The sequence below is a fragment of the Pristis pectinata genome, chromosome 1 (assembly GCF_009764475.1).
Source record: "Pristis pectinata isolate sPriPec2 chromosome 1, sPriPec2.1.pri, whole genome shotgun sequence".
Taxonomy (NCBI): Eukaryota; Metazoa; Chordata; class Chondrichthyes; order Rhinopristiformes; family Pristidae; genus Pristis; species Pristis pectinata.
The window spans coordinates 82966590-82993434 of record NC_067405.1 but is presented as its reverse complement, the minus strand read 5'-3'; the positions used below and the strand labels follow the sequence as shown (position 1 = coordinate 82993434).

The 26845-nt window shown below is 42.8% G+C and overlaps 1 protein-coding gene across 3 annotated transcripts in view; it reads left to right on the top strand.

Moving 5' to 3' along the window:
• Window positions 1–26845, top strand: part of LOC127578397 (tau-tubulin kinase 2-like) — a 227024-nt gene that overhangs the window by 50879 nt on the left and 149300 nt on the right. The window lies entirely within an intron of this gene.

Below are 26845 nucleotides of genomic sequence, written 5' to 3'. Positions count from 1 at the left end.
CTCATGTCATTCCCTTTCATTCTCCCTCCCCACTCCACCTACTTTCCCCTCTCATCTGGACTCGCCTCTCGTGTGCCAGCTTGTGCTCCTACCCCTCCCCCTACCTTTTTATTCTGGCTTCTGCCCTCTTCCTTTCCAGTCCTGATGAAGGGTCTCGATCTGAAATGTCAACTGTTTACTTCCCTCCATAGATGCTATCTGACCTGCTGAGTTCCTCCAGCATTCTGTGTGTTGCTCCAGATTCCAGCATCTGCAGAATCTCTTGTGTCAGTGATAATGTGTAGCATTTCCAAAGGGCAATATGAACAAGGATAAATCAGACCTGTTTAATTGCTGTCTGCACTAAGTGATCAGTCAAAGCTATGATTATTTGTTTCTAAGCCTTTGACATTTGTTCAGAGTAGAGGAGAGTGAAAAGTTGTTTTCTGCTTATGGTTAGAGTTGTAAAGATTCTATTACAATATTTTTAAAACAAGAAAAGACTTGCTGCCAGATATATGGAGGATGTACCGCAGGTACTGGTTCGATACGGTATTCATCGGATTGTCACAACCAGTCAGTACATTGAATAAGTGTGTTTTTGAGGATGTGTGCAATTGAGTCATACACACCACTGTATTCAGGTCCATCCTCCAAGTTTCATTGTGATCTCTACTGCATTAACTGATATTAGCCGAGATAGCGTTAACCAAGCTATGTTGCAGATCTTGAAAATGGCCATATCATGTTCTTTTAAATCATTTAGTCTTTCTGAGAGTTACCTAGCTTGAAGGAGAGAGAAAATAGAATAATAGTGTCTAAAAGCAATGTGGGGGAGGAGGAAATTTGATGGCGGTGCAGTTTCTCACAGATGACGTAACTGTTAATTTGCAGTGATTAAAGGACAAATGCAGTGAATGTACTTTGTAACTGCCTGTTGAGTTTGATTAATGCGTAAAGGCAAGGACACAGGAGGAACAACAATTTTCAGAGGCTCTTGGGTTGATGGTGTTTTGCCAAAAGATAGCAGACCCTCTGATACATTGGGTAAGCTGACTGCTGTTATCAATACTGATTAGATTTGTCATTTTTAATTAATCCAAATCCTCTTTTTTAAAAAAAAGATTCTGGAACAGTTGAGAGTTTCAGTTAAACAGCATCTTTCCATGCTGTGATGTTGAAACTGAAGATAAATTAGAGATTTTTTTTTAACAGGTCTGAATGTTCCTTATAAGCTAATGTGCAATTGTTGAGCACTACTTTCACAGGAAATTAAAATGCTTAAGGTTAGTTCCCCCTGCTTGAGCTAGCTGGTCAGGTTAACTGAGAGGTTTTAACATTTCATGGCCTTCCATTATTTCCCTTCAATTGTGAAAGAATTTTGTGGAAATTCAAAACCTTATTTTTGATCCAAAATGTTGACCGTCCCTCTGTCTCTACAGATGCTGCCTCACCTGCTAAGTTCTGACAACAATTTGTTTTATTGCTCCAGGTTACAGCATCTGCAGTCTCTTTTGTCTCCAAACTTTTTTGTCCCTTGTAGGGAACTTCAGTTAAATGTAAAATGGGAAAAGAACCAAACACTGGTTGTAAAACATTGCCTCAAAATCTCTTTTTATGCAAGGCTTTTGTAATAGAAAAAAAATCTTCTGTCATTAACCTTCTATCATTAATCTGTGCTTTCTGAAAGTATGTAAAAGATTGTACAAATTTCTTCAAGGCTTCCTTGGAAAAGAGAAAAGTAGAATTTTCACTAATATGGCTCCTTTTACAACCTCAAGATCCAAAATGCTTTGGAACCAATGTAGCACCTTTGAGGTATTGTTGAGTACAAAATGTGGCTGCAGGTTTATGCAAAACATCTCAGAATTAAACCATGTGATAAATATTTATTGATCTATTCTTTGTTGCATTAATTTTTGCCCATTAATTAAATTTTAAAATTAAATTAAATTTAATTTATTTTATTTTATTAAATTTAATTAAATTAAAATAATTAAATTAAATTTAAAATTAAATAATAAAATTAAATTTTGCCCAGGCTGCTGGGAGATCTGCTTTTCAAGTAACATTATGGGATCTTTTATCTCCACCTGAGCAGTGGATATGGAATTACAGAAGCATTTATTAAGGTGGCACACAAGGTTATAATACAAAATAAGGACTCATGGTATTTTGGGTTGGCTGTTATCAAGGACTGAGGTTTGGTTAATGGATAGAAAATAGAATTTGAATGAATAGATCACTTTTGATTGGCAAGGTGTAACTGCTTGTGCCTTGGCTACTTACAGCCAAGATCATTGACGTAGATGAAAGCACGAAGTGGTTTGCTCCTGATATAAAGCAAGGTGTGAAAGTAAGCTGCAAAGAAACTGCAGAGGGATGTGGACATGTTAATTGTATAGATGAGAATGTGACAGATGGAATATAATGTGGAGAAGTCGAGTAGGAAAAACATGCCTTAGTTTTAAAGTTACTTCGTCAGAAATGTTCATAGAATAACTTCTTTGTTTTTGTACATGAATCACAAAGTTAAGCAAGGAGCTTGGAATGCAGTTGGTGTTATATCACAAAGGCTCAAACAGTGAATTTTATTCAAGTATTGTGCAAAATAAGTGTGAAAAGACATTTTTAGTTTATTTGTGCTTATACATAAGGACAGTCCAGTTGTAGGCTGATTAGCAGCAAAATTCTCTTTGAAGATTTGGCACCCTGTGATGGTGAGTACCATGATTTGATTTTTTTTACATTAATACTGTTTAGCCTTAAAATGTACAATTGCAGTGTAAAATACTTATTTAAAAGGGTAAAGAGACGACATGGTTTGGCAATTTATTTAAAGATTTATGCTTAAAATTTTAGTGTGTGATGTATACTAATGCTTTTGAGCAATTTTCATACAACCGGAACCCCTCATTCCCCATGGATACCAGATGGCTGAGAGTATACTGCACTTGCATCGGAAGCAGTATCTTGTATTTTCCTTAGATTGATTCCTGGGTTTGTTGGGAGATTGTTAAAGTCAAAGTTGAGTTTATTGTCATACGCACAAGTACGTGTATACACAGGTGCAATGAAAAGCTTACTTACAGCTTCACAGGCAATAGCATCGTATAAGCAGCATTCACAAGAAAAACATGAATTAAAGATAAATTATACAGTTTTTATAAGAAAGAAGAGCAAAAAAGAAACCAAGTCTATTTTAGTGCAAAGTGATCAAAGTGGCCATGGTGTTAAACTGTAGTGATTAGGGTTGTGCCAGTTGGTTCAAGAAGCGAATGGTTGAAGGGAAGTAGCTTTTCTTGAACCTGGTGGTGTAGGACTTCAGGTCTTCTGCTGGTTGGTAGCTGTGAGAAGACGGAGTGGCCTGGATGGTAGGGATCTTTGATGATGGATGTGGCCTCTGAGGCAGTGCCTCGTGTAGATAGTACTGATGGCGGGAAGGGATGTGCCCATGATGTATTGGGCTGAGTCAACTACTCTGCAGGTTCTTGCATTCCTGTGCATTTAAATTGCCATACTAGACTATGATGCAACCAGTCAGGACACTTTAAACAGTACATCTGTAGATGTTTTATATCGAGGGAGCTTGAATGGAGTTGGTCAACATTCCCTAGAGCTTAGGAAAATAAAAGGTGACATCATTGAAGCACAAGGAGCTTGTCAGGGTAAATGTTTCGGAACTATGGAACATTCACTCAAGATAAGGACGTGGATGAACAGAAATTTCTTTGCTCACAGGATTTGGATCTTTAGAATAGTTTTTTCCTAAATACTTGGGGAACTGAAGAATATTGGAATAATTTGGAAAGCTAAAGCTGAAATGGATGAACCAGACGATGACTGAAAATATCTGAGGAATGGTCCTTATTTCTTGTTTTCTTACAGTTCCTCTCCACATTCTTCCTGTTTTATTATAAAGAACTTGTGGATTAAACATGATCAGAAAGTGTGCAGTGATATAACAATCTCTTTCCTTCAACAAACTTCATGTAGAACACTTAGTACTTAAAATGTTTTCCGTTTAACAGCACACAGCTTGTACTCTCCTCATCGTCCAAAAGAGAAGAGATTGTCTCATTTTGTACTTTCATATTCCCCACACCTCCCTGTGCCTGCATCTTCTGGATATAAAACTGAAATTGAGGACCCATCTTGTAATCTTAGTACCAATATTTTGAAGTAAACACAGACTATGTCCTGCTCCACTGCCTGGTTCCCTGACTATCATAACCAACATCCCCCCCCCCCCCCACCAAAAATCTGGTTCCACCCATCACCTACCAGCCCCATGTACCCCTCTCCCCCACCTGATTCCATTTGCCTAACATACTCTCTACAGCTATCACCTACCAGCCTCTATCCCACCTCCCTTTGAACCACTGGCAATCTTTCCTGTTTCCCCTCAGTTCTGATGCAGGGTCTCGACCTGAAACATCAACTTGCGTCTTTTACCTACACAGATACTGCTTGATGCACTGAGTTCTTCCAGTGTTCTGTTTTTTTGTGCCAGAATCCAGCATCTGCAGTCTCTTTTGTCTTCATGTATTTTATTATATGTTCAATTTTAGAATGAACTGATGGAAATTCTCTACAGAACTTATGCAGAGAGAATAATGGGATTACTATTTTAGGTTGATGACCTTCCGTTACAATTAGAAAAAATGGGGATAAAACAACCTTTGACACTTATTTAAAAACCTCCACCAAAATTTTTCTCTCTGACATGCCTTTGGTTTCCCATTCTAGTTTTCATGTTCTGCTACTGCCCCTCTTCCCACTGAACTAGTTATTCTCTGGGCCACTTATAAACTTGATGTTATGTGGCTTTATCTTCAATTAGCAGCATTTCTCTATGTAGAATGAGGGGACATGCCAAGGCTTGCAACAGCTCAAGATGTGGTCACTGTGGCCTAAATGCCATGACATCTATTATATTCTATTATGCAGCATTTAGACTACCTTTGAAATAAATTAAAATACTCCTTTTTTTTTCCCCCTCTGTGGGAGAGAAATAAAGATAAATTTCTGTAAAAGCGTTTCCAGGAATGGGCAGCTCCAAAGACTTTCCAGTCCTTTATTAAAATGCTGGTTTATTGACAAGATTGGTGTATAAACCAGAGGTATTGAATGAGCTATTGCCATGTTGTAGGTTCAGTGTAATTATATGTAAAATATTTGGATTGCAAGATCATGTTTTAACAGTAATCTTGGGATCCAAATATTTTACATATAATTACATTGAACCCACAACATATGATTTAAAGTTTGGTTGGGATTAATTAGTTCAGTTCAATTTCACTAGTCAATATTCATTGCAGTGAATTTCCACTTATGGACTATTTTGCATGCAGTAAATTTATTTAAGACGTACTGACAATTATAATGCATTCAAAAGGATATAATAAATGGGAGCAGGAATAGCAAGTCGGTTTCTCAAGCCTTCCCTGCATTCAAAAATTCAAGGCTGATCTAATTCAACATTTTCTCACCCTGTCTCCAAATCCCTTGATTCCTCTAAAATGCAGAAATCTGTCAGTCTCTGAGCCTTCAGAGCCCTCCAGGACACACAATTCTAAAGATTTACCACCTGAATGAGGAAATTTCTCCTCATCTCAGTCTGAAATGGCCTACCTGTTATTTTGAGACTGTAACTCCCAGCTCTAGATTCTTCAGCCAGAGGAAACATCTCCCTCTATCTATCCTTTTGAGCCCTCTTAAGGATTTTGTATATTTCAATGAAGGATTCTGTTGTTTAAACTCTAAAGAATAGGCTCCCCTGTCAATCTCTTCATGTGAGACACTGCCATCCCAGAAATCAGTCAGGTTTCACCATGGCACTAGAGCAAGACCATTGTAGCAAGACATCATACTTGTATATTCAAAGACTCTTGCAATAAAGGCCAATATATAATCTTCCTGTCTAACTTACCAGTTTGTTGGCCTTCTGTAACTTGTCTGCAAGGATGGTCAGGTCCCTTCAACTGCTACATTTCCCCATCTTCCACCATTTAAAAATTACGACATTTCTGCATCTTCCATTGAAGTGGATAATCTCATTTCTTTTTCAAATTACAAATATGAAGAATATACAACCATTTGAGGTGAATGATTAACTGTTCAGTTTTGAGGAGGTGGATGAGGTAGGAATTAGACCTTTTAAGATGCAGCACAGAGCCTTAATTTAACGTCTCATCAAAAATGGAGTAAGAGCTTGCTTTGTATATCTAAAAACTGCAGATACTAGAAATCTGAAATCAGCATGTGCTGAAAATACTTGGCAGGTATGGCAGTGTCTGCAGAAAGAGAAACGCTCTGACTTTGAAGTCGGACAAAAATTTTTCCTTGTGGTGGAGGATGCTGAGGGGAAAGCTGATTGAGGTATACAAAGCTATGAGGGGCATAGATAGGGTGGATAATAAGACATTTTGAAAACTTTCCCAAAGCAGAGGTATGTAAACCAGAGGGCATAGACTTCAGGTAAGGGTAGCTGATTTAAGAGGGGATCTGAGGAAGATTTTTTCCATCCTGAGGGCAGTTGGAATCTGAAACACACTGCCTGAGGGGATGTTGGAAGCAGAGAGTTCTCACAACAGCTACAAATGTAGATGAATCACTGAGGTGTAGAAGGTGACAGGCCAAGTGCTTGCAAATGGGATTAGTATAGATGAGTATTCAGTGGTTGGCACGGACATGTGGGCTGAAGGGTCAGTTTCTCTGGTTTCTGACTCTACAATATTGTTTAATTGGTGGAAATTCTGTTAAAATTAACAGTCAACAGGGCGTAAATGTACACTGTAGGCTCAACTGAGTTTAAAATTACAGCCACACTGAATATTCAAGTACAAAAAAATCCATCAAACCTTTCATTTTCACCATTAACCATGTGTCCAGTTTTTGTATCATTAATATAACAAAAGTAAGGGGCCGATTACTGAGCCCATTGGAACCATAGTGGTAGCAGCTTTGCGGTCACAAAAACACGTGTTAACCATCATTACTCCCTGCTTCTTGCCGCTATTGCCAACTTTGAATTCAGTTTATGATTCTCCCTTTGATTCCACAAGCTTTTATTTTTAAGACCAGCCTGTTATGTGGGACATCATCAAAAATATTATGAAAAATTGATGTGGACTACATTCACTTTTGTTACTGCCCCAAAAACTGTAATAGTTAGCTAGATGCTGTTTTCTCGAACTTCATATTGACTGTCGCTGAATTAATCTTTACCTTTCCAGATGAAGGTGTATACACTGCCTTAAAACGGATTCCAATAATTTGCCCATCGCTGACATTAAAGTAACTGACCTGTAATTTCATGGTTTATTCATTTATGTAATAATACATTAGCAGTTCTTCAATCAGTCCTGTGGCTAGGGAGGATTGACCATTTCAGAGAAAGGATAAGAGTCAATGACACTGCTGTGTGTCTAGAGTTACATATGGGGCCAGACAGGATAAGAGCAGAAGATCTCCTTCCCTCAAAGATATTGCAGTGAAAATCCATTATGTTCACCAATCTGATAGTTGCATGATCATCATCACTGAGTCTAGTTTCATTTAAAACTCCAGTTATTTAATTATGTGAATTATGCCATATTAGATCTAGTTTTAGGTAATGAACCGGGACAGGTGACAGATCTATCGGTGGGTGAACATTTGGGTGAAAGTGACCATTGCTCCATAATCTTGAGAATTGTCGTGGACAGGGATAGGAGCAAAGAGGACGGGAAGATATTTAATTAGAGAAAGGCGAATTATGAGGCTATAAGGTGAGAAGTTGGGAGTGTAAATTGGGATGACATTTTTGAAGGCAAATGTACTATGGAGATGTGGTCAATGTTCAGGGATCTTTTGCAGGATGTTAGGGATAAATTTGTCCCGGTGAGGCAGAGAAGGAATGGTAGGGTGAAGGAACCATGGGTGACGAGAGGTGGAACAACTAGTTAGGAAGAAGGCGGCAGCGTACATAAGGTGTAAGCAGCAAGGATCGGACAGGGCTCATGAGGAATATAGAGTAGCAAGGAAGAAACTTAAGAAAGGGCTGAGGAGAGTGAGAAGGAGACATGAAAAGGCTTTGGCGAGTAGGGTTAAGGAGAATCCCAAGGCTTTTTTCTCGTACGTAAAGAGCAAAAGGATGGCTAGGGTAAAGATAGGTCAGATTAAAGACAAAGGTGGGAGGATGTGCCTGGAAGCTGTGGAAGTGGGTGAGGTTTTCAGTGAATACTTCTCTTCAGTATTCACCAAGGAGAGGGGTTTTGATGATGCTGAGGACGGTGTTGGTGAGGGTAATGTTCTAGAGTAAGTAGATATTAAGAGAGAGGATGTGTTGGAGTTGTTAGAAAATATTAGATCATAAGTCCCTGGGGCCTGACGGAATATTCCCCAGGCTGCTTTGTGAGGCGAGGGAGGAGATTGCTGAACCATTGGTTAGGATCTTTGAGTCCTTGTTGTCCACAGGGATAGTACCGGAGGATTGGAGGGTGGTGAATGTTGTCCCCTTATTCAAAAAAGGTAATAAGGATAGTCCAGGGAATTACAGACCGGTGAGCCTTATGTCTGTGGTGGGTAAGCTGTTGGAAAGGATTCTAAGGGATAGGATCCATGAGCATTTGGAGAATCACGGACTGATTAGGGACAGCCAGCATGGCTTTGTGAAGGGAAGATCTTGCCTCACTAGCCTGATAGGGTTCTTTGAGGAAATGACCAGGAAGATTGATGAGGGTAGTGCAGTGGATGTGGTCTACATGGATTTTAGTAAGGCGTTTGACAAGGTTCCGCATGGTAGGCTTCTTCAGAAGGTCAGAGGCCAAGGGATCCAGGGAGGCTTGGCCGTGTGGATTCAGAATTGGCTTGCCTGTAGAAAGCAGATGGTTGTGGTGGAGGGAGTGCATTGGGATTGGAGGGCTGTGACTAGTGGTGTCCCATAGGGATCGGTTCTGGGACCTCTACTTTTTGTGATATTTATTAATGACTTGGTGGAAGGGTGGGTTAGCAAGTTTGCAGATGACACAAAGATCGGTGGTATTGTGGATAGCATGGAGGGCTGTCGAAGCTTGCAGAGGGATATTGATAGGATGCAGAGCTGGGCTGACAAGTGGCAGATGGAGTTCAATCTGGAGAAGTGTGAGGTGGTACACTTGGGAAGGACAAACTCCAAGGCGGAGTACAAAGTAAATGGCAGGATTCTGGGCAGTGTGGAGGAGCAGAGGGATCTGGGGGTTCGTATCCACAGATCATTGAAAGTCGCCTCACAAGTAGATAGGGTAGTTAAGAAAGCTTATGGGATGTTAGCATTCATAAATCAGGGGAAGTGATGATGCAGCTTTACAAAACTCTGGTTAGACCACACTTAGAGTACTGTGTCCAGTTCTGGTCGCCTCATTATAGGAAGGATGTGGAGGTGTTGGAAAGGGTGCAGATGGGATTTACCAGGATGCTGCCTGGATTAGAGAGTATGGATTATGAGGAGGGACTCAAGGAGCTAGGGCTGTTCTCATTGGAGAGAAGGAGGATGAGAGGAGACCTGATAGAGGTATACAAGATATTGAGAGGAATAGATAGTGGACAGCCAGTGCCTCTTTCCCAGGGCACCAGTGTTCAATACAAGAAGACATGGCTTTAAGGTAATGGGTGGGAAGTTCAAGGGAGATGTCAGAGGGAGGTTTTTCACCCAGAGAGTGGTTGGTGCATGGAATGCACTGCCTGGGGTGGTGGTGGAGGTTGATACACTGGACAAGTTCAAGAGGTTGTTAGATAAGCATATGGAGGAATTTTAAGGTAGAGGGATATGTGGGAGGAAGGGGTAAGAAAGTCTTAGGTGTGGTTTGAAGGGCGGCACAACATGGCGGACCGAAGGGCCAGTATTGTGCTGTACTGTTCTATGGAATTTTAAATTCCCCAATTTTTGAGGTGAGATTTAGACTTGTATCTCTGGTTGTTGGCCAGGCTGCTTTATTACTGAGGTAACTTAACCACTGCACCACCATTCTCCTGGGCCCTTCATATCTGACAATATGATTTGCTTGAATTGATAAAACAAATGAGATTAATTGGTTAGAACTTATAATTAAAGGAAATTGTATCTTTAGGGTACAAAAAAGCTCGTAATCAGTATGCTTTAGCAATTTTTCAAAATGTCATTTTTAAAATCTGCATTAGGCTGATCTGCTTCAACAGATTCCAAATAATGGATGTAAGATAAAGGTCATCTGGTTCATCAGGTCTGCCAAATTCTCTTGTTTAAACATTTCATAATCCCTTTCTGTTGTTACAAGGTTTCTGGGCAGAGGGGAAAATAGACTGGAAAATTCCTCTACGAATTCTAAGGTGAATAACACTATCAGAGGGCAATATGCTGCTTGTGTGCTTACGGGTTCATTATCCTCTGATCAAAGAACTCTTGATCACCTAGTTCATTCCTACATTTACAATAGTCTTAATCCTTTTCAATCTGTAAAACTATAATAATCAATTCATTGGCATGCTGTCCAATACGTTCATTACTTTGCAAATTTTTATTGGTCTTGGTTTATTATTGTCATGTACCAAGGTACAGTGAAAAACCTGTCTTGCATAGCAATCGTACAGGTCAACTCATTACACAGTGCAGTTACATTGAGTTAGTACAGAGTGCATTGAGGTAGTACAGGTAAAAACAATAGTACAGAGTAAAGTGTCACAGCTACAGAGGAAGTGCAGTGCAAGTAGACAATACAGTGACAGTGCAAGGTCACAACAGATTGAGAGGTCAGAGTCCATCTCATCGTATAAGGGAACCATTCAATAGTCTTATCACAGTGGGATAGAAGCTGTCCTTGAGCCTGGTGGTATGTGCCCTCAGGCTCCTGTATCTTCTGCCTGATGGGAGAGGAGAGAAGAGAATGACCTGGGTGGGTGGGGTCTTTGATTATGCTGGCTGCTTCACCAAGGCAGCAAGAGGTAAAGACAAAGTCGACGGAGGGGAGGCTGGTTTCTGTGATGCGCTGGGTTGTGTCCACAACTCTGCAGTTTCTTGCAGTTCTGGGCAGAGCAGTTGCCATACAAGCTGTGATGCATCCAGATAGGATGCTTTCTATGGTGCATCAATAAAAGTTGGTGAGTGTCAAAGGGGGCATAAAGAATTTCTTTAGCCTCCTGAGGAAGTAGAGGCACGGGTGAGCTTCCTTGGCCATGGCATCTAGGTGATTTGACCAGAACAGGCTATTGTTGATATTGACTCCTAGAAACTTGAAGCTTTCAACCTTCTTGACCTCAGCACCGTTGATGTAGACAGGTGTATGTACACTACCCCTTTCCTAAAGTCAATGACCAGCTCTTTTGTTTTGTTGACATTGAGGGAAAGGGACACCATGTCACTATCTCCTTCCTGTACCTGACTCATCATTATTTGAGATACGGCCTACTACAGTGGTATCATCTGCAAACTTGTAGGTGGAGTTAGAGCAGAATCTGGCCAAACAGTCATGAGTATATAGGCAGTAGAGGCTGAGGATGCAGCCTTGTGGGGCACCAGTGTTGAGAATAATTGTGCTGGAGGTATTGTTGCCTATCCTCACTGATTGTGGTCCCTTGGTCAGAAAGGCAAGGATCCAGTTACAGAGGGAGGTGTTGAGTCCCAGGTCTCAGAGTTTGGTGATGAGTTTGCTTGGAATTATTGTTGTATTGTTTATTGATTTCAGCTCTGCCTTCAATAGTCTAATGTAGGTGTCTTTACTGTCCAGGTGCTCCAGAGCTGAGTGAAGGGCCAGGGAGATGGCATCTGCTGTAGACCTGTTTCGGTGATAGGCGAATTGCAGTGGGCTGAGGTTGTCTGGGAGGCTGGAGTTGATGCATGCCATGACCAGCCTCTCAAAGCACTTCATGATGGTGGATGTCAGAGCCACTGGTCGGTAGCCATTAAGGCATGTTACCTTGCTTTTCTTCGGTACTGGGATGATAGTGGTCTTCTTAAAACAGATGGGAACCTGAGATTGAAGCAGGGTGAGGTTAAATATGTTTTCAAATACTCCCGCCTGCTGATCAGCACAAGATCTGAGCACTCGGCCAGGGACACAACCTGGGCCAGATGCTTTCCTCGTTCACTCTCCGGAAGACTGATCTTGCATTCTTGACAGTGACCACGGGTTCAGTTGCATCGGAGGCTGAGGGTGGGTGGTGACAATCCATTTCCCTTCTGTTCAAAATGCACATAGAATGCGTTAAGCTCATCAGGAAGGGATGCGCTGTTATTAACTATTCAGCTCGTCTTTGCCTTGTAGCCCATTATAGCATGTAAGCCCTGCCATAACTGACGGCTGGTCTGCAACTCTGTTTTGAGTCGGTATTGCCTCTCGGCATCCCTGATAGCTTTCCAAAGGTCATATCTTGATTCCTTGTACAGGTCAGGATCACCAGATTTGTGTGCAGCAGACTTTGACTTCAGTAGGGAGTGGATCTCCTGGTTCATCCATGGTTTCCGGTTTGGGAACACCTGTATTGTCCTCTTTGGTACACAGTCCTCAACACACTTGCTGATAAAGTCTGTGACGGTGGTGGCATACTCATCTAGGCTGGCAGCTGAGTCTTTGAACATGGACCAGTCCACTGGCTCAAAGCAGTTGCATAGAAGCTCATCTGTTTCCTCAGACCAGCACTGCATGACTCTGTACTGGATCCTCTCGTTTCAGTTTCTGTTTGTATGCAGGGAGAAGGAGCACAGCCTGGTAGTCCGATTTCCCAAAGTGAGAGTGAGGCGTGGCTCAGAAGGCATCTTTGGTTGTATAGCAGTGGTCAAGGGTGTTCGGGCCCCTGGTGGAGCAGGAGACATGCTGGTAGTATTTTGGTAACACACTCTTGAGTTGGCCTGGTTGAAGTCACCTGCAATAATGAAGAGGGCCTCAGGGTATCTGGTCTCAAGGTTATTGACCACAGAGTATAGCTCATTGAGTGCAGGCTTCATGTCTGTCTGGTGGAATGTAGACTACCATCAGGATAGCTGAAGTGAACTCCCTTGGCAGGTAGAAGGGTCGACACTTCACCATTAGATAGTCAAGGCTGGGTGAGCAGGAGCTCGCCAGGACCGTCACATCTGAGCACCACAGGTTATTGATTTAGAAGCAGACCCCTCCACCTCTAACTTTGCCTGAAGACGCTGTATGGTCCATTTGATGGATTGAGAAGCCTTCAGGTTGAATGGCACAGTCAAGTGAAACAGGTGTAAGCCATGTTTTGGTGAGACATAGTGCACAGCAGTTCCTCAGTTCTCTTTGGTAGATCAGTCTTGCCCCTTCATCGACTTTGTTCTCAATGGACTGGATGTTAGCTAGTAGTATGCTGGGGAGGGGGGGGTCTTGTATCCATGTTGTTTCAGCCTCGCCTGCAGCCCAACCCTCTTGCCATGCTTCCGAGGTAAGTGGCTGCGACTCTTCAGTCCTGGAGTGGGGTCACCAGGAAAGTGATTGCTTAAGGATAGACCTGAAGTGGATTCCCCTGGACTATAAGGTCTAAAACAAAATGGGTCCTGCAGATTGTCTGATTAATTAGGGTTCTTGAAACTATGAATAATGTTTGCACTTATTCCTCCCCCCCCCACCCAAAATCACCTGCTATGTAAGGTGACTAACACTAGCCAAAGTACTCTAAATGAAGCCTAACCACCTGATTTGAATTTCTTGTGTATTAATACAAATACGGATGGATGCAATTTAACAGAGTAAATTTTAATGTCCTTTCATGCTCTTGTTCCTTAACTGTAAAGTTCTAGGTTTAATCCCATCGCAGCTAACCCACATAATAGCTTGACTTTGCATTCTGATCTGGCCCCACCTTGGGCCAGGGTCATCAATATCAGATTTACTGATTACTTATCCCACTGCTATTGGTGGGAGTTGGATTGTTCAAAGTGTCTCACATGTTTTTCTAATTGAATGCAATTCAAAATAGTCTATTATATATGAACTGTCTTAAGATGGGTGACATTCAGTCAGAATTTTCTGGGATAGTCATTTCTGCTTTAAACTGCTGTTTATTAATTTATACAAGTACCAACAAGTGCCACCTGGTTTGGGACTCTTAGGAAAATGTTTGTTCTGAGCTTTCTGTTACCTGTTTCCTGGGGTTATACGGAAGGCATGTTTCCATTAGACCCTGGAACATTCACCTGCTATATTTTGCCAGCACTTGGGCTGAGGAGTCTATTTACTGAACTTGTACAAGGTTAGGAGACACAAAACTGCAGATGCTGGAATCTGGAGCACAAAACAAACTGCTGAATGAACTTAATGGGCCAAGCAACATCTATGGAGACAAAGGGATGGTTGACGTTTTGGGCTGAAACCCTGCATCAGGTCCTAATATAGTTGTAACACTTTCCTCAGTCTTCACTGATAGAGTTAGGTCATGACAACTGTCTGGCTTCTATAGCTCTCTGCCATATTATCTTGATTCTGTCATGGTTGAATTCTTCCCCATCACCTGATTTAAGCAGCAACGTCTCTTTAGCTGTTGCTGGAAGATTGCTTTTCCTTCTCTCTCATTCTCTGATTAGTGCACGAGGCTTCACCAACATTGCAGCTGTGGCATCGTTGTTCAGGTTCAATGTTCATTGATTTCTGAGCTTAAAAGAAGTGAATCCTAGAAGAGGCTGGTGTATCTGTCTGTCATGCAGTTTTTGCCTTCTCAGAACTGATTTAGCTATTTTCACATCATTCTTAGTATTTCCATTAGATTGTGGATAGTGCTGAGAGAAACACTTAGACCTGGTAAATTGTTGGTGAATATTGTAATCTGTCAGAAATCAGTTGGAGTTGGATTAACAGCCAGTACATTTACATCCAAACTTTCAAGCAGAAGCACAGAATGGCAACAGCCTGCTATAAATGTAAATGTAGAAGAAGAAATGCCCTGCTTTATGGGAAGGAATGTCACACACATGTAAATATGAAGCACTTTTCATTGCAATGCAGAGGAAGACTAGGAGCATGGAAAAGAGTACTAGTGAAGGAAATAGGCCAGTTGACAATGTTGCTGTGAGATGTCTGAGGGAGAATATGATGAGATTTAAGCCATGACATTGGACCCAGGTATAGAGGAAATGGAACAACTTAATAGAGTAAGAAGGCCAAATGGGCAATGCAGATATTTGCTAATATGGAAATGGACAGGGGTGTAAAGGACTTGACAGAGGTTCAACATGTGATCCCGTTCCTGAGAAGTTTGCAATGAGACAAAATAAGGGGTAACAATACACAACCAAACAACGGCTACCACAACTGAAACTTAAAATCCAAATAATGCAAGGAAGTACAAAGCCGATTTTTTTGTATGTGAAAAGAATTATGTGCCAATCATTGGTAACCATGCAGCCAGAAAACACAACTGATAATAATATGGAACAGCTGCTGGATGAATTTGTCTGAATGAATTGGGAAAACGAAGGAAAATACCATTCCGAGCTGTGACTTTAATTGATAGTAGATTCTCTGAGAATGAAGGCAGAAATGAAGGACTTCAAACAGAAATGTGATGTGTACAGATCCCTGGATGCAAGACAACAGAAGGAGCCTTTGTTTGAATGAGGTTCCAGATAGACCTTGGGTAAAGGTCGTAGAGCATGGTAAATAGGCTCTTCAGCCCAACTTGTTCATGCCAACCACCTGCTGTGTGGAAAAACTTGCCCCTCAGGCCCCCTTTAAATCTTTCGCCTCTCACTTTATATCTATGTCATCTAATTTTAGACTCCCCTACACTGGGAAACAAGTTGTGACTATCCACTTTTTCTATGCCCCTCATAATTCTATAAGGTCACACCTCAGTCTCCTATCCAATCTCTCCTTATAACTCGAGCTGTCCAGTCTTGGCAATATTCTTGTGAATCTTTTCTGCACCACCTCTAGCTTAATCGCATCCTTCCAATAGTATGGCAAACAGAATTGCACGTGATACTCCAAGTGCAGTCTCACCAACGTCTTGTACAGCTGTAACATGACATCCCAACTCTTGTACTCAATGGCTCAACTAATGAATCCAAGTGTGCAATAAGCCTTCACCATCCTGTGTAATTGTATTGTTACTTTTAGGGACCAATGGATCTCTTCATAGCTGAAGATGAAAACGAACCAATGGTCACTTATTTTTCCAACTTCCTGGAAATAGACTACCATGATTCAACCACATCCTCAGCTGACATTCATAGGCTGAAAGCTCAGTTTGTCAGTTGCGGTATTCCAAGTGAGGTTGTTTTAGATTATGGCACATAATTTGTGTTTTGTTGTCACCAGTAGTTCTTTCAGCACTTTGTTACTTTCTGTGGGTTCATGTTACAACATGACTCAACATTATTTCTGAGCTGCTCATAAGCCTGCAATGTGGTTATCTTTCATCTTGGTAATGCTGAAGCTGACAATTCTCATTTGACTACCAGAGCTGTTATACCAGCATGTCTCCAGGAACTTATCCATGTGGCTAATTTAATATTCCCAATTTATGTTGGCAATTAAACCTTGTTATTTTGGAGTATCTGCATTGTTTTAGAGCAGGTCTCATGGTACCCCAGAGTCATCTGTCCTTTCTGAGAAAACAGAGTTGCAGATAGAATCTGATCAGCACTTTGTATAACTGAAGTACAGCTTTCTCCCCTTTGTATTCTAAGGGCAGCATGCTATAGACTTACTTTTGTTTGGCAAGATTTAATGAGTGGTGTGCCACTGGGATCATTTTGGGTGCCTCAACTGTTTATAATTCATAAAAATGACTTGAATGAAGTACTAAAGGTATGGTTGCTAAATTTGATGATGCGAAGATGGGTAAGAAAACAAGTTATGAAGAGGATCTGAGGAAGCCACAGAGAGATATAGATAGGGTAATGAATGAGTAAGGTCTGGCAAATGGAATACTCAGGTACTCCGGTTAGCACTACTCCGTGGACCACCAATTCACCGTAATGCTCTTGATCCTGGAGTCCAAACACTCACAGATCTGTTATAAAGACCTCCACTCAGACTGTCTGCTGTTGTACCAGGAACCTGGGCCAAATACCTCCCATTCCCATTGCTTTGTGCTTCAAATGAATCTGTCCTTGGCTGGTGTTCCCTTAGCTTTGAATCTCTCTCTGCTTGGTGTGGAGAGGCTGCCCGTGAGGGCTGGTGTTGGGTGGTGCGGCCACTTAATGCTGGGATGTGGGGTTAGGAATTGCAGCACCTGCTGCGTGTGTTGACAGACCACCTGGCTGTCATTGAGTTTAGTATCCTGGAGAAATCTGGGGGATGGGAGTGCAGTGTCGTCAAACACAGAGACGGAGACAGCAACTCCCATGACATCCAACAGGAGGTAATGAGAGGGATCATAGCCTCCGGGCAGACTGTTCACATGTGGAGCAGGTGCCTCCAGTCCCCTGCAATGGCATTGCTCACTGTGCCAGCCAGGGTGAGCAGCCTCACCACTTATCCCAGCCCTCACAGGCAGCCTCTTCACATCGAGCTGTGGTACATTCATTGCTGGGTTTGTGGGATTTGTCAGACTCCTGTCACTCAGTTTGTCAGCATTGCAGCAGGGACGGCAGGGGTTTAAACCAGGTTTTCTGCATAGCAGCACTGTCAGTGAGACATTTATCTATATATAATGTTCGCATTTAGCACTGATTTCATTGGTGCTCTTGTTCCTGGGAATGCACCTTGAGTGTCGAGTGACAAAAATATTGAATTGTTAATTTTAGAACATAGAACTTAGAAAAACTACTGCACATTTGAGGCCCTTTGGCCCACAAAGCTGTGCCGAACATGTCCCTATCCTAGAAATTACTAGGCTTACCCATAGCCCTCTATTTTACTCAGCTCCATGTACCTATCTAACAGTCTCTTGAAAGACCCTATCGTATCAGCCTCCACCACCGTTTCCGGCAGCCCTTTCCATGCACTCACCACTTTCTGAGTGAAAAAAAAAACTTACCCCTGACATCTCCTCTATATCTACTTCCCAGCACCTTAAACCTATGTCCTCTTGTGGCCACCAATTCAGCCTTGGGGAATAGCCTCTGACTATCGACCCTATTAATACCTCTCATCATCTTATACACCTCAATCAGGTCCCCCCTCATCCTCCGTCTCTCCAAGGAGAAAAGGCCGAGTTCCCTCAACCTGCTTTCATAAAGCATGCTCTGCATTCCAGGCAGCAACCTTGTAAATCTCCTCTGCACCCTCTCTATGGCTTCCACATCCTTCCTGTAGTGAGGTGACCTGAGCACAGTACTCCAAGTGGGGTCTGACCAGGGACCTAATATAGCTGCAATAATACCTCTTGGCTCCTAAATTCAATTCCCCGATTGATGAAGGACAATACACCATATGAGACGACTTAACTACAGAGTCAACCTGTGCAGCCACTTTGAGCATCCTATGGAGTCGGACCCCAAGATCCCTCTGATCCTCCACACTGCCAAGAGTCCTACCGTTAATACTATATTCTGCCATCATATTTGACCTACCAAAATGAACCACTTCACACTTATCTGGGTTGAACTGCATCTGCCACTTCTCAGCCCAACTTTGCATCCTATCTATGTCCCTCTGTAACCTCTGACAGCCCTCCAAACTATCCACAACATCCCCAACCTTCGTGTCATCCGCAAACTTACTAACCCACCCCTCCACTTCCTCATCCAGGTAGTTTATAAAAATCACAAAGAGTAAGGGTCCCAGTACAGATCCCTGAGGTACACTACTGGTCACTGACCTCCACTCAGAATACGATCCTTCAACAACCACTCTTTGCCTTCTGTGGGCCAGCCAGTTCTGGATCCACACTGCAATGTCCCCTTGGATCCCATGTCTCCTCACCTTCTCCATAAGCCTTGCATGGGGTACCTTATCAAACGCCTTGCTGAAATCCATATACACTACATCTACTGCTCTCCCTTCATTGATGTGTTTAGTCACATTCTCAAAAAATTCAATCAGGCTCGTAAGGCAGGACCTGCCCTTAACAAAGCCATGCTAACTATTCCTAATCATATTATAACTCTCCAAATGTTCATAAATCCTGCCTCTCAGGATCTTCTCCATCAGCTTACCAACCACTGAGGTAAGACTCACCGGTCTATAATTTCCTGGGCTATCCCTACTCCCCTTCTTGAATAAGGGAACAACATCTGCAACCCTCCAATCTTCCAGAACCTCTCCCATCTCCATGGACGACACAAAGATCATCGTCAGAGGCTCCGCAATCTCCTCCCTCGCCTCCCACAGCAACCTGGGGTACATTTCATCTGGTCCCGGCAACTTATCTAACTTGATGCTTTCCAAAAGTTTCAGCACCACCTCTTTTCTAATATCTACATGCTCAAGCTTTTCAGGCTGCAAAGTTTTCAGCTCAAGCTGCAAGTCCCCACTACAATCCCCCAGATCTTTATTCCATGGTGAATACTGACGTAAAGTATTCATTAAGTACTTCTGCTATTTCTTCCAGATCCATACATACTTTCCCACTGCTGTACTTGATAGGCCCTATCCTTTCGCATTTCATCCCCTTACTCTTCACATACTTGTAGAACGCCTTGGGGTTTTCCTTAATCCTGCCCGCCAAGGCCTTCTCATGTCCCCTTCTGGCTCTCCTAATCTCTTTCTTAAGTTCCTTCCTTTTAGCCTTGTATTCCTCCAGATCTCTAACATTACCTAGCTCTCTGTACCTTTTGTATGCTTTCTTTTCCTTTTGACGAGATTTATTACAGCCTTCATACACCACGGTTCCTGTATCCTATCATGACTCCCGTGTCTCATCGGAACATGTCTATGCAGAGCTCCACACAAATATCCCCTGAATATTTGCCACATATCTTCTGTACTTTTCCCAGAGAACATCTGTTCCCAATTTAATCTTCCAATTTTCTGCCTGAGAGCCTCGTAATTCCCTTTACTCCAAGTAAACACCTTTCTAGTCTGTCTGTTCCTATCCATCTCCAGTGCTAACATAAAGAAGATAGAATTATGATCACCATCACCAAAATGTTCACCCACTGAGAGATCTGACACCTGACCAGGTTCATTACCCAATATCAAATCAAGCACAGCCTCTGACAAGAAATATTTTAAAAACATATCTAAATGGTGAGAACTTGCAGAGCTCAGAGATGCAAAGGCCTCTGGGTGTCTAGTGTGTGATTCACAAAAGGCAAGTAATTAGATGCAGCAAGTAATTAGGAAATCCAACATTGTTATTGTTTATTGCTAGAGGCATTGAATACAAAAGTAGGGAGATTATGCTTCAGTTAAAATAGGGTATTGTTATTGGAATCTATCCTGAAGGATGGGGGTACGGAATACCTAGAGGCGCAAGGCAAGATAGGTCCTAGCCAACATGGTTTTGTGAAGGGAAGATCCTGCCTGACCAACCTATTGGAGTTTTTTGAAGAAATTACAGGTAGGGTGGATAAGGGAGAGGTGGTAGATGTTGTGTATTTAGACTTTCAAAAGGCCTTCGATAAGGTGCCTCATAAGAGACTGATTAAGATGAGAGGTCATAGAATTACAGGTAGGATAACAGAATGGGTGGAGCATTGGCTGGTTGGCAGGAAGCAAAGAGTGGAAATAAAAGGATCTAGTTCTGGTTGGCTACCGGTTACTAGTGGTGTGCCGCAGGGGTTGGTGTTGGGGCCGTTCCTTTTTACCTTGTACATTAACGATTTGGATGATGGAATAAATGGTTTCGTGGCTAAGTTTGCGGATGACACCAAGATAGGTGGAGGAGTAGGGAGTATTGAGGAGATAGGAAGGTTGCAGAGAGACCTAGACAGTTTAGGAGAATGGGCAAGGAAATGGCAGATGAGATTCAATGTTGAGAAATGTGCAGTTGTACACTTTGGAAGCAGAAATAAGCGGGCAGATTATTATCTAGAAGGAGAGAAAATTCGAAGTGCGGAAGTACAAAGGGACTTGGGGGTACTTGTGCAGGATACCTTAAAGGTTAACCACCAGGTCGGATCGGTGGTAAAGAAAGCGAATGCTACGTTGGCATTCATTTCGAGAGGTATAGTGTATAAAGGTAAGGAAGTGTTGATGGCGCTCTGCGGGGCACTAGTGAGGCCTCATTTGGAATACTGTGCGCAGTTTTGGGCCCCACATCTTAGGAAGGATGTGCTGACGTTGGAGAGGGTTCAAAGGAGATTTACGAGGATGATTCCAGGAATGAAAGGGCTTACGTATGATGAGTGTTTGTCAGCCCTTGGACTGTACTCACTGGAGTACAGAAGAATGAGAGGGGACCTCATAGCGACATTTAAAATGTTGATAGGAAAGGACAGAGTAGATGTAGCTAGGCTGTTTCCCTTGGTGGGTGAGTCCAGGACCAGAGGGCACAATCTTAGAATTAGAGGGTACAGTTTCAAAACAGATGAGGAGAAATTTCTTTAGCCAGAGGGTGGTGAATTTGTGGAACTCCTTGCCATGTACAGCAGTGGAGGCCAGATCAGTGGGGGCGTTCAAGGAAGAGATAGATAGATATCTAAATAGTCGGGGTATCGAGGGATATGGGGATAAGGCCGGAAATTGGGATTAGAATAGGTTCCCCCCCCCACCCCACCCCCATTCCCCATTTCTCATTTCTTTTTTTCCCTTTTCCTTGGAGCAGACTCGATGAGCCGAATGGCCTGCTTCTGCTCCCTTGTCTTGTGATTGTTGTGACCACATTTGGAGTACTGTGACTGCATTGTTTTCTTAAATAAAGGAATGACATCAATGCATTCGAGGTACTTAAGAGAAGGCTTATGAAACACATGGACAGCTTAGACTGGAGTTTAGAAGACTGAGAGTAGATTTGATTGAAATATGTAAGATCCTGATGGGTCTTAACAGGGTGGATTTGGAGAGGATGTTTCCTCTTGTGGGAGAATCTACAACTAGGGGTAGTAATAATAAAGGGTTGCTCAATTAAGACAGATGAGGTGAACTTTTCTTTCCAAGGATTGTGGGTCTTTGGAATACTCTTCCTTGTGGTGGTGGATGCAGAGTATTTGAGTATTTTTAAGGCAGCGGTAGGTACTTGATAAGCAAAGGGGTGAAGGGTTACTATGGGCAAATGAGAATGTAGAGTTGAGGTTGAATGACAGAACAGGCTTGAGGGGCCAAGTAGCCCACTCTGTTCCTAATCTGTACACACATACTGTATGTACTACTTGTACTTGTGCACAAATCAGTAGATGATGCCCCTGGATTGAAGTACCTAATTCATAATACAGTGCAGAGTAATGTTATTTAATAAAGAATAGTCCATTCTGAATAATCAATTTCTTGGCTGTGTAAAGGGATTGGAGTCTCCCTTGGGAAATCACATGAAAGGGTTATTGTGGTTTGTGCACTAAGTAAGAGTGACATTTGCAGGGGTGTTTCACACTGCATATATCTTTTTCCAAATATGAACAAAATTACTTTTCTCCCCCCAGTTTGTGTGGTCTCTCAACATGAAGGGAATATTTTGATTTTCATTATTGGATCCAGAGTGCATAACCTCTCACTTAATCTGTCCAGCTCACTTTTCAACTTTCTCCTTCCATCTACACAATTTACTGCCTTCTAACTTTATCATCTGAATTCCTGCAAATACAGTCCTGTCTGTCTTCATGTTGCACGTGTGGTAAAAGCTGTGGTCACAGATTCGTTCCCTGGGAAATGCTGCTTATTGCATCCTTATCTCCATGCTCTTGTCTCCTACTGCCTAAAGAGTCACTAACTTTTTCTCAGCGTTGACTTTGCTGATTAGAAATATTCTCATGCAGCATAGATATGTGTATTTGGCAAAGTATGGTTGGACAGAAGAATGGCCTTCAAATGCTGTTTACAGCAAAGCTATTTATCCTTGGCATTAATTTTAGGACTGGTGCAGAAGTTACTTATACAGTCCTTGACAAATTCCTGACAAGGGTTTTTGCACTGGTGCAGACTGTGCATATGCAGTCAAAGATGCTGCATTCTATTATCTGGATTATGAAATAGTTTAAAGTGCTGATTCATTTTGGCAATTTACTAAGGAAGGGGAATTTAAGAGCATAGCAGATTTGCATTTCTTAGATGCATTGCGTTATAAGTAATCCTGTGTGGCTTTATGGTGCATGGTGCATGCAGTGTTTTAAAGGTATCAAAATAGCACAGGTTGTGTCCAATCTGAGTTTCAACTAGCTTGAAATAAAGCCAGAAATTCTTGGAGTACTCAGTAGAACAGGCAGCAACTGTGGAGAAGGGAAGTGAGTTTGTGTTTCAGGATATCACTTTTCATCAGAATGCTATCTGCCTCAACTGCTGAGTATTTCCCCAATTTTTTTTTTAAATTTCGGACTTCTGGCCTCTGCAGATTTTTGCCCTTCATTTAAGGTGTGTGTTTTTCATTAGTAACACAGTATTGGTGAGAATATTAGAACTATAGAACATAGAACAATACGGCACAATACAGGCCCTTCAGCCCACCATGTTGCGCCAGCCTTCAAACCACACCTAAGACTATCTAACGCCTTCCTCCCACATATCCCTCTAACTTAAATTCCTCCATATGCTTATCTAACAATCTCTTGAACTTATCCAATGTATCAGCCTCCACCACCACCCCAGGTAGCGCATTCCATGCACCAACCACTCTCTGGGTGAAAAACCTCCCTCTGACATCACTCTTGAACTTCCCACTCAATACCTTAAAGCCCTGGGAAAGAGGCGCTGGCTGTCAACTCTATCTATTCCTCTTAATATCTTGTATACCTCTATCATGTCTCCCCTCATCCTCCTCTCCAATGAGAACAGCCCTAGTTCCTTTAGTCTCTCCTCATAATCCATACTCTCTAATCCAGGCAGAATCTGGTAAATCTTCTCTGCACCCTTTTCAATGCCTCCACATCCTTCCTATAATGAGGCAACCAGAACTGGACACAGTACTCCAAGTGTGGTCTAACCAGAGTTTTGTAAAGCTGCATCATCACTTCGTGGCTCTTAAACTTGATCCCCCGATTTATGAAAGCTAACATCCCATAAGCTTTCTTAACTACCCTATTCACCTGCGAGGCAACTTTCAGTGATCTGTGGATATGAACCCCCAGATCCCTCTGCTCCTCTACACTGCCCAGAATCCTGCCATTTACTTTGTACTCTGCCTTGGAGTTTGTCCTTCCAAAGTGTACTACCTCACACTTCTCTGGATTCAACTCCATCTGCTACTTGTCAGCCCAGCTCTGCATCCTATCAATATCCCTCTGCAAGCTTTGACAGCCCTCCACGCTATCCACAATACCACCGATCTTTGTGTTATCTGCAAACTTGCTAACCCAGCCTTCCACCCCCTCATCTAAGTCATTAATAAATATCACAAAAAGTAGAGGTCTCAGAACCGATCCCTGTGGGACACCATTAGTCACAGCCCTCCAATCCGAATGCACTCCCTCCACCACAACCCTCTGCTTTCCAGAGGCAAGCCAATTTTGAATCCACGCGGCCAAGCTTCTCCGGATCCCTTGGCCTCTGACCTTCTGAAGAAGCCTATCGTGCAGAACCTTGTCAAACGCCTTAGTAAAATCCATGTAGACCACATCCACCGCACTACCCTCATCAATCTTCCTGGTCACCTCAAAGAACCCTATCAGGCTTGTGAGGCAAGATCTGCCTTTCACAAAGCCATGCTGGCTGTCCCTAATCAATCTATGTTTCTCCAAATGCTCATAGATCCTATCTCTTAGAATCCTTTCCAACAGCTTGCCCACCACAGACATAAGGTCACTGGTCTGTAATTCCCTGGACTATCCCTACTACCTTTTTTGAATAAGGGGACAACATTCACCACCCTCCAATCCTCCAGTACCATCCCCGTTGACAATGAGGACTTAAAGATCCTAACCAACGGTTCAGCAATCTCCTACCTCGCCTCATGAAGCAGCCTGGGGAATATTCCGTCAGGCCCTGGGGACTTATATGTCCTAATATTTTCTAACAACTCCAACACATCCTCTCTCTTAATATCTACTTACTCTAGAACATTACCCTCACCTACACTGTCCTCAGCATCATCAAGACCCCGCTCCTTGGTGAATACTGAAGAGAAGTATTCATTGAGAGCCTCACCCACTTCCACAGCTTCCAGGCACATCCTCCCACCTTTGCCTTTAATCGGACCTGCCTTTAATCGGACCTACCTTTACCCTAACCATCCTTCTGCTCTTTACGTACGAGAAAAAAGCCTTGGGATTCTCCTTAACCCTACTCACCAAAGCCTTTTCATGTCTCCTTCTGGCTTTCCTCAGCCCTTTAAGTTCCTTCCTTGCTACTCTATATTCCTCACGAGCCCTGTCTGATCCTTGCTGCTTGCACCTTATGTATGCTGCCCTCTTCTTCCTAACTAGTTGTTCCAACTCTCTGGTCACCCACGGTTCCTTCACCCTACCATTCCTTCTCTGCCTCACCGGGACAAATTTATCCCTAACATCCTGCAAAAGATCCCTGAACATCGACCACATTTCTATAGTACATTTCCCTTCAAAAATGTCACCCCAATTTACACTCCCAAGTTCTCACCTTTATAGCCTCATAATTCACCTTTCCCCAGTTAAATATCTTCCCATCCTCTTTGCTCCTATCCCTGTCCATGACAATTCTAAAGGTTATGGAGCAATGGTCACTGTCCCCCAAATGCTCACCCACCGATAGATCTGTCACCTGACCCGGTTCATTACCTAAAACTAGATCTAATATGGCATTCCCTCTAGTTGGCCTGTCAACGTATTGCGTCAGGAATCTGTCCTGGACACACTTAACAAACTGTGCCCCGTCTAAACCTTTGACACTAAGTAGGTGCCAATCAATATTTGGATAGCTTTAGTTTCGCATTATAATAACACTGTTATTTTGGCATCTCTCCAAAATCTGCCTCCCAATCTGCTCCTCTGTATCCCTACTGCTACTGGGGGGGGTGTGGGGGGCCTTTTGAATATTCCCAGGAGGGAGGGTGCCCCTTTCTTATTCCTAACTTCCACCCATATTGACTCTAGGGAGGATCCCTCTACATTATCTACCCTTTCTGCAGCTGTAACTATGTCCCTGACCAGTATTGCCACCCCTCCTCCTCTTCTCCTCCCCCCCCCATCCCTTTTAAAGCACTGAAAACCAGGAATATTCAATATCCATTCTTGCCCCGATGTCAGCCATGTATCTGTAATAGCCACAATATCGTAGTCCCATGTACTTATCCAAGCTCTTAGTTCATCTCCCTTATTCCTGATGCTTCTCGCATTCAAGTAAATGCACTTTAGCCCACCCACCTTACTACTTTTGTAGCCTGTACTCTGCTTCTTCTTCCTCAAAGCCTCTCTACCTGTCAGATCTGACTTTTTCCCCATCCCCTTCTTCCTCTGACCTACTCCTCCAGTTCCCTTCTCCCTTGCAATCTAGTTGAAACCCTCCTGAACCACCCTAGCAAACCTGGCCGCAAGGATATTGGCCCCCCTCAGGTTCGGGTGTAACCCGTCCTCTCTGTACAGGTCCCACCTTCCCCAGAAGAGATCCCAATGATCCAAAAATCTAAAACCCTCCCTCTTGCAGCAACTTCTCAGTCACACATTTATCTGCCACCTCCTCCTGTTCCTACCTTCACTATCGCGTGGCACTGGCAGCAATCCTGAGATTGCTACCCTCGAGGTCCTGTCCTTTAGCCTTCTGCCTAGCTCGCTAAACTCCCTTTTCAGGACCTCATCCCCCTTTCCACCTATGTTGTTGGTACCAACATGAACCATGACTTCTGGCTGCTCTCCCTCCCGCTCTAGAATCCTGTGGACCCGATCAGTGACATCCCGGACCCTGGCACCTGGGAGGCAACAAACCATCCGGGATTCATGCTCACTGCCACAGCACCTCCTATCTGTTTCCCTGACTAT